Source organism: Triticum aestivum, chromosome 4B, assembly GCF_018294505.1.
Source record: "Triticum aestivum cultivar Chinese Spring chromosome 4B, IWGSC CS RefSeq v2.1, whole genome shotgun sequence".
Classification (NCBI taxonomy): domain Eukaryota; kingdom Viridiplantae; phylum Streptophyta; class Magnoliopsida; order Poales; family Poaceae; genus Triticum; species Triticum aestivum.
In genome coordinates, this window is record NC_057804.1 from 440,730,385 (window position 1) to 440,739,377 (window position 8,993).

Sequence of the window (8,993 nt, forward strand, 5' to 3'; positions counted from 1 at the left end):
CTCACGTAATACTTATGGTTCTGGAATTTTAATCGGACACAGAGAAAGATAGGGGCTTATAGTGTTGTCTCCCAACGTTTTACCTCAAGGGTAATGTCAACAATAATAGTTCATGCTAACGTACATCTAGTTGGATATATATATCAAGATCTTTCCAACACGAGGTGCTTGCCAAAGGATAAAATGAAAAAGGGAAAGGTGAAGATCACTGAGGGAGTCCTAGATTAGGGGGTCTCCGGATAGCCGAACTATCACCGTCGGCCGGACTCCTAGACTATGAAGATACAAGATTGAAGTCTTCGTCCCGTGTCCGAATGGTACTTTCCTTTGCGTGGAAGTCAAGCTTGGCGATACGGATATTTAGATCTCCTACCATTGTAACCGACTCTGTGTAACCCTAACCCTCTCCAGTGTATATATAAATCGGAGGGTTTTAGTCCGTAGGATGAACAAACAATCATACCATAGGCTAGCTTCTAGGGTTTAGCCTCTTCGATCTCGTGGTAGATCTACTCTTGTACTACCCATATCGTCAATATTAATCAAGCAGGAGTAGGGTTTTACCTCCACCGAGAGGGCCCGAACCTGGGTAAAAACATCCTGTCCCTTGTCTCCTGTTACCATCCGCCTAGACGCACAGTTCGGGAACCCCTACCCGAGATCCGCCAGTTTTGACACCGACAATCACCTTGACTCTTGCATAATGTAAAAGACATAAAGCAAAAGATAGGCCCTTCGCACAGGGAAGCAGAAGTTGTCATGTGCTTTTTGGTTGGATGCATGAAATCTTAATGCAAAAGAACCTCACTTTATATTGCCACTTGTGATATGAACCTTTATTATGCAGTCCGTCGCTTTTATTACTTCCATATCACACGATCGTATAAAGCTTATTTTCCCTGCACTAATAAGTCATACATATTTAGAGAGAAAATTTTATTGCATGCAACATGATAACTTACTTGAAGGATCTTACTCAATCCATAGGTAGGTATGCTGGACTCTCATGGCAAAACTAGGTTTAAGGATATTTGGAAGCACAAGTAGTATTTCTACTTGGTGCAAGGAGTTTGGCTAGCATGAGGGGGAAAGGCAAGCTCAACATGTTGGACGATCCATGACAATATACTTTAACTAAGATGTGAGAAAACATAACCCATTACGTTGTCTTCCTTGTCCAACATCAACTCTTTAGCATGTCGTACTTTAATGAGTGCTCACAATCATAAAAGATGTCCAAGATAGTATATTTATATGTGAAAACTTCTCTTTCTTTATTACTTCTATTAATTGCAACGATGACAAAAACTATGTTTGCCAACTCTCAACAACTTTTAAGCATCATACTCTTTATGTGTGAAGTCATTACTATCCATAAAATCAATATGAACTCTTTTATTTCTTTTTATTCTTTTATGCACTTAAGATCATGGCAAGATAGCAAAGCCCTTGACTCAACACTAATCTTTATTATATATAGCTCACGAACTCGATTACCTAGAGGGATCACAAAGCAAAACTCAAAACTAATTCATACCAAAACTTTATTGTACTAGATCAAGATATTACCAAAAGGATCGAACTAAGAAAAATGGTAAAGATAGGAGTGTGATGGTGATACGATACCGGGGCACCTCCCCCAAGCTTGGCAGTTGCCAAGGGGAGTGCCCATACCCATGTGATTATGTCTCCTTTGCTGGTGAAGAAGGTGGTGATGATGATGGATAGTCGCACATCGAGCGTAGAAGCTCTTCCAATTTGCGGATAATGCCCTCAAGTGCGATGATATGATCCTTCAACAAAATATTTTCCTGTGTGAGATATTTGTTTTGTATGCGAGCTAACTCAATCATCTTGAAAGCTTCAATCTTAGTTGGGGTAAAGAGGTTAGGAAGAGGTTGAGGGATGTTTTCTTCTTCTGCCGCCGGAGCTTGATCCTCCATGGCCCTCTTGATCCCTTCATCCTTGTTGATCTCCTCAGATTCTTCTCTTTTCAGCTCTATCTTCAATAGCCAAGCATCCTTGTCTTCATTGTGGGAGGAGGGTGCCGTCATGATGCTCTAGATCTGTCAGAAAAATAGCTCGAAACAAAGACAGAAGATTTTTGCGTGATACGGTGGTCAAAACCTTCAGGAGATTATATAATGAATTTTTACCGACCAAAAGAAGTATCGTGCAAGAAAACAGAGTCCGGAGAGCACATGAGGTGCCCACGAAGCAGGGGGGCGCGCCCAGTAGGGTAGGGCGCGCCCTCCACCCTCGTGGAGGCCTCGTGTCCTTCCTGGACTACTTCTTATTTTCCTATTTTCTTAAATATTCCAAAATGGAGAAAAATTGCTATTATAACTGTTTTGGAGTCGGTTTACTTACCGTACCACATACCTATTCCTTTTCGGAGTCTGAAACGTTCTAGAAAGTGTCCCTTATGTATTCCTCCGGGGTCACGGTTTCAATAATATTAGTTTCAACATTTATAGGATTACCTAATATATAATGTTTGATTCTTTGACCGTTCACCACTTTCGGATTTGTGCCTTCGAAGTTGTTGATTTTTATGGCACCGGAACGACAGACCTCCTCGATAACGTAAGGACCTTCCCATTTAGAGAGAAGTTTTCCTGCAAAAAACTTAAACAAGAATTGAAAAGCAAAACATAATCACCTACATTAAACTCATGCTTTTGTATCCTTTTGGCATGTCATCTTTTAAATTTTTCTTTAAACAGCTTGGCATTCTCATAAGCCTGGGTTCTCCATTCATCGAGTGAGCTAATATCAAATAACCTCTTCTCACCGGCAAGTTTGGAATCATAATTGAGCTCTTTAATAGCCCAATATTCCTTATGTTCAAGTTCGAGAGGTAAGTGACATGCTTTTCCATAAACCATTTTATACGTAGACATACCCATAGGATTCTTATATGCAGTTCTATAGGCCCATAATGCATCATCAAGTTTCTTGGACCAATTCTTTCTAGATCTATTAACAGTCTTTTGCAAAATTAATTTGAGCTCTCTATTACTCATTTCTACCTGACCACTAGACTGTGGGTGATATGGAGATGCAATTCTATGATTAACATCATACTTAGCGAGCATTTTACGAAAAGCACCATGAATAAAATGTGAACCACCATCAGTCATGAGATATCTAGGGACTCCAAACCTCGGAAAAATAACTTCTTTAAGCATCTTAATAGAGGTGTTATGATCAGCACTACTAGTTGGAATAGCTTCTACCCACTTAGTAACGTAATCAACAACAACTAAAATATGTGTACATCCGTTAGAGGTAGGAAAAGGTTCCATATAATCAAAGCCCCAAACATCAAATGGTTCAATAACAAGAGAATAATTCATAGGCTACTAACATTACCAATTCTTTGACATTCATCACAAGACAAGACAAACTTACGGGCATCTTTGAAGATAGTAGGCCGATAAAACCGGATTGCAATACCTTATGTGCAGTTCTATCTCCAGCGTGGTGTCCTCCATATGCCTCGGAGTGACACTTGCATAGGATCTGTTCATGTTCATGCTCAGGTACACAACGTCTAATAACACCATCTACTCCTTCTTTATAAAGGTGTAGGTCATCCCAGAAGTAATGTCTTAAATCATAAAAGAACTTTTTCTTTTGCTGGTATGTGAAACTAGGTGGTATAAATTTAGCAACAATGTAATTAGCATAATCAGCATACCATGGAGCAGTACAAGAAGCATTTATGACCGCTAATTGTTCATCAGGAAAGCTATCATCAATAGGTAGTGGGTCATCAAGAACATTCTCTAACCTAGACAAGTTGTCTACAACGGGGTTCTCAGCTCCCTTTCTATCAATAATATGCAAATCAAATTCTTGGAGCAAGAGAACCCATCTAATAAGTCTAGGCTTAGCATCTTTCTTTTCAATAAGATATTTAATAGCAGCATGATCAGGGCGAATAGTAACTTTGGAATCAACAATATAAGGTCTAAACTTATCATATGCAAACACAACTACTAAGAATTCTTTTTCAGTAGTAGCATAATTTCTCTGGGAAGTATCAAGAGTCTTACTAGCATACTAGATAACATTCAATTTCTTATCAACTCTTTGCCCTAGAACAGCACCTACAGCATAATCACTAGCATCACACATAATTTCAAAAGGTAAATTCCAATCAGGTGGCTGAACAATAGGTGTAGTGATCAAAGCTTTCTTAAGTATCTCGAATGCTTCTACACAATCATCATCAAAGAAAAAAGGAATATCTTTTTGCAATAAATTAGTCATAATGGGATATATCTTCTTTTCATCAAGATAGGCATATTTAAGAGTATCAGGTAAAGGTTTAAGCTCAAACACAGGATCACCCTTGGGTGGAGGAGGATCCCCTAGGATTTCAACAGGCAAGTTGTGTTTCAAAATAGGACCCTGTTTAAAGAATACTTCATATATTTCCCTTCTTTCATTCATAAACATATCATTTTCATGGTCTAGCAAATATTGTTCTAACGGATCAGTAGGAGGCACGACAATAGAAGCAAAACCAATTATTTCATCCTTACTAGGCAATTCCTTATCATGGGGTTGTCTACGAAATTTAGCAAAATTAAACTCATATGTCTTATCCCCCGGACCAATAGTAACAACATCCTTTTCGCAATCTATCCTAGCATTAACAGTATTCAAGAAGGGTCTACCAAATATAATGGGACAAAAACTATCTTGTGGGGAACCAAGAACAATAAAATCAGCAGGATATTTAACTTTCCCACATAGGACTTCAACATCTCTAACAATCCCAAATGGTCAAATAGTATCTCTATTGGCAAGCTTAATTGTAACATCATATCTTCTAACTCAGCAGGTGCAACATCATGCATAATTTCTTTATATAAGGAAAGAGGTATTGCACTAGCACTAGCACCCATATCACATAAGCCATGATAACAATGATCTCCTATTTTAACAGAAATAACAGGCATGCCTACTGCAGGTCTATGTATCTTAGCATCGGGTCTAGCAATATTAGCAGCTTCATCACAGAAATAAATAACATGCCCATCAATATTATCGGCCAAGAGATCTTTAACCATAGCAATACTAGGTTCAACTTTAATTTTCTCAGGAGGTGTATAAGTTCTAGTATTACTCTTACGAACAACAGTTGATGCTTTAACAAGATCCTTTATCCTAACAGGGAAAGGTGGTTTCTCAACATAAGTAGTAGGAACAATAGGATCATTATAAGTGATGATCTTTTCTTCAACTCTAATAGGTGCAACTAATTTTACTTCAGTAGGAGGATTATATTTAAACCACTTCTCCTTAGGGAGATCAACGTGAGTAGCAAAAGATTCACAGAAAGAAGCTACTATCTCAGAATCAAGTCCATATTTGGTGCTAAATCCCTGAAAAGCATTGGTATCCATAAAAGACTTAACACAATCAAACTTAGCTGTCATACCTGACTCCTTACCATCATCGGAACCCCAATTTTTAGAGTTGCGTTTAATTCTTTCCAATAAGTCCCACTTGAATTCAATAGTCTTCATCATATAAGAACCAGCACAAGAAGTATCGAGCATGGTGCGATCATTGAGAGAAAGCCGAGCATAAAAAATTTGAATAATCATTTCTCTTGAGAGCTTATGATTGGGGCATGAATATAACATTGACTTAAGCCTCCCCCAAGCTTGAGCGATACTTTCTCCTTCGCGAGGCCAAAAATTATATATATAATTACGATCACGATGAACAAGATGCATAGGATAATTTTTTTGGTGAAATTCCAATTTCAAAAGTTTATAGTCCCAAGATCCCGTATCATCACATAGCCTATACCATGTCAATGCGTCTCCCTTCAAAGACAGAGGGAAGACCTTCCTATTAACAACATCATCGGGCATACCTGCAAGCTTAAATAATCCACAAACTTCATCCACATAGATAAGGTGTAAATCGGGATGCAATGTTCCATCTCTTGCAAAGGGATTAGCTAGCAGTTTCTCTATCATACCTGAAGGAATTTAAAAGTAAACATTTTCAATAGGTTCAATAGGTTGAGGAGCAACTCTTTGCTCTACTGGTCGGGGCGAAGATGCCCTGAACAAGCCCCTCAAAGGATTAGTTTCCATAGTAACAAGTGACAGAAAATTTAAGCACACTATATAAATGTTTCCTTACCAAGTTCCACTCACCAAAGGCGCTTCACTGCCCGGCAATGGCGCCAGAAAAGAGTCTTGATGACCCACAATTATAGGGGATCTATCGTAGTCCTTTCGATAAGTAAGAGTGTCAAACCCAACGAGGAGCAGAAGGAAATGACAAGAGGTTTTTAGTAAGGTATTCTCTGCAAGCACTGAAATTGTAGGTAATAGATAGTCTTGTGATAGGATAATTTGTAACGGGTAACAAGCAATGAAAGTAAATAAAGTGCAGCAAGGTGGCCCAATCCTTTTTGTAGCAAAGGACAAGCCTAGAAAAATTCTTATAATGAGAAAAGCGCTCCCGAGGACACATGGGAATTATTGTCAAGCTAGTTTTCATCACGTTCATATGATTCACGTTCGTTACTTTGATAATTTGATATGTGGGTGGACCGGTGCTTGGGTGCTGCCCTTTCTTGGACAAGCATCCCACTTATGATTAACCCGTATTGCAGGCATCCCCAACTACAAAAGAAGTATTAAGGTAAACCTAACCATAGCATGAAACATATGGATCCAAATCAGCCCCTTATGAAGCAACTTATAAACTAGGGTTTAAGCTTCTATCACTCTAGCAACCCATCATCTACTTATTACTTCCCAATGCCTTCCTCTAGGCCCAAATAATGGTGGAGTGTCATGTAGTCGACGTTCACATAACACCACTAGAGGAGAGACACCATACATCACATCAAAATATCGAACGAATACCAAATTCACATGACTACTAATAGCAAGACTTCACCCATGTCCTCAGGAACAAACGTAACTACTCACAAAGCATGTTCATGTTCATGATCAGAGTGGTATTAATATGCATTAAGGATTTGAACAAATAATCTTCCACCGGATAAACCAACTAGCATCAACTACAAGGAGTAATCAACACTACTAGCAACCCACAGGTACCAATCTGTGGTTTGGGTACAAAGATTGGATACAAGAGATGAACTAGGGTTTGAGAGGAGATGGTGCTGGTGAAGATGTTGATGGAGATTGACCCCATCCCGATGAGAGGATCGTTGGTGATGACGATGGCGATAATTTCCCCATCCCGGAGGGAAGTTTCCCCGGCAAAACAGCTCCGCCGGAGCCCTAGATTGGTTCCGCCTTGTGGCGGCGGAGTTTCGTCCCGAAAGCTTGCTTATGATTTTTTCCAGGGTAAGAGACTTCATATAGGAGAAGATGAGCACCGGAGGGCCACTAGGGGGCCCACGAGGCAGGGGGCGTGCCCTGTAAGGGTGGGCGCGCCCCCACCCTCGTGGCCAGGGTGTGGGCCCCCTTTGGTACTTCTTTCGCTCAACAACTCTTATTAATTCCAAAAATGACTTTCGTGGAGTTTTAGGACTTTTGGAGCTGTGCAGAATAGGTTTCCAATAGTTGCTCCTTATTCAGCCCAGAATCCCAGCTGCCGGCATTCTCCCTCTTCATGATAAACTTTGTAAAATAAGAGAGAATAGCCATAAGTATTGTGACATAACGTGTAATAACAACCCATAATTCAATAAATATCGATATAAAAGCATGATGCAAAATGGACGTATCACTAGTCGTTTCTTGAACTTTGGGGGTGCTCTGCATTTATGTTTTGCGGTCTCAGAAAGGGCTAGCGAGATACCACTATTGTCATATTATATCATGGTTGTTTTGACAACGTGTTGCTATTTGAGATATCTTATTATTGCTCTCAAGTTGTTTATGTCATTGATATGAGTTAATATAATTTTTGAGAGTCATTGTCGACATGGTTAGTTATAATCCTTGCCGAAGACGCTGGATTGATGAGTTGCCGACGGTTCTTCGGTCAATCAGAACGACACCAAATCGAGCCACTGGCCACACACCTTTCTCCTTGGTATATGGGACAGAAGCAGTTCTCCCCATAGAACTCATATACGGGTCACCTCGAGTGCTCGCTTCTGATGAGCTTGAGCAAGAGCAGTTGCACCAAGATGATGCTATGCTCCTTGAGGAAGATCGTCTTCAGGCTGCTATGCGAGCCGCACGCTACCAGCAAGCCTTGCGCCGCTACCATAGCCGCAAGGATCATGCCTGAAGCCTTGAGGAAGGCGACCTTATTCTTCGGCGTATTCAATCCGCCAAGAATTCAAACAAGTTGACGCCGAAGTGGGAAGGCCCTTATCGGGTAATACGAGTCACCAGGCCCGACGCAGTCCGCCTGGAGACCGAAGATGGTATTCCGGTGAGCAAGTCCTGGAACATCAAACATCTTCACAAGTTTTTCCTATAAGGCGCGGTTTCCGGGAGCCCTGGCAACCCCCTTTCGTACTAGCCTTGCCGGCAAGGCATGTAACCCTATGTACTAAGCCAGGGACACCACCTGTGCGCAGTTGAATAACTTTCAGTATGTATAGTTTCCTGTTGAAAGATGTCAGGGAAACAACACCTATGGGATCACGAGGATCCCTTCTACGGTTGGCGGGGAGAGAGTTGCGCAAAGAGAAGGTCTGGTGATCAGCGCGATGGGTTTTTACCAAGCTTTGGGCCGCTGAGTAGCGTAAAACCCTAGTCCTGCTTTTGGTGTATATTTAGTGTTCTTGGATTCTTAGACTAGCTGCTATGCACGCCCAGTCCAAAAAGTCCGAATCCTTCTCCAGTACGCCTCGGGCCTCCTTTTATATGTCTAAGGTGTCACCACAGTGGCACACAGGAGGTGTAAAGAAGCTACATTGTACAAGCTTATCATTGACGTTGTAGGACAAACACATTTAATGCGTTGCTTACGTGCCCTCCAACTTTATCGGGACAGTAATAGAACCCGTCCCGTCCGTCGCC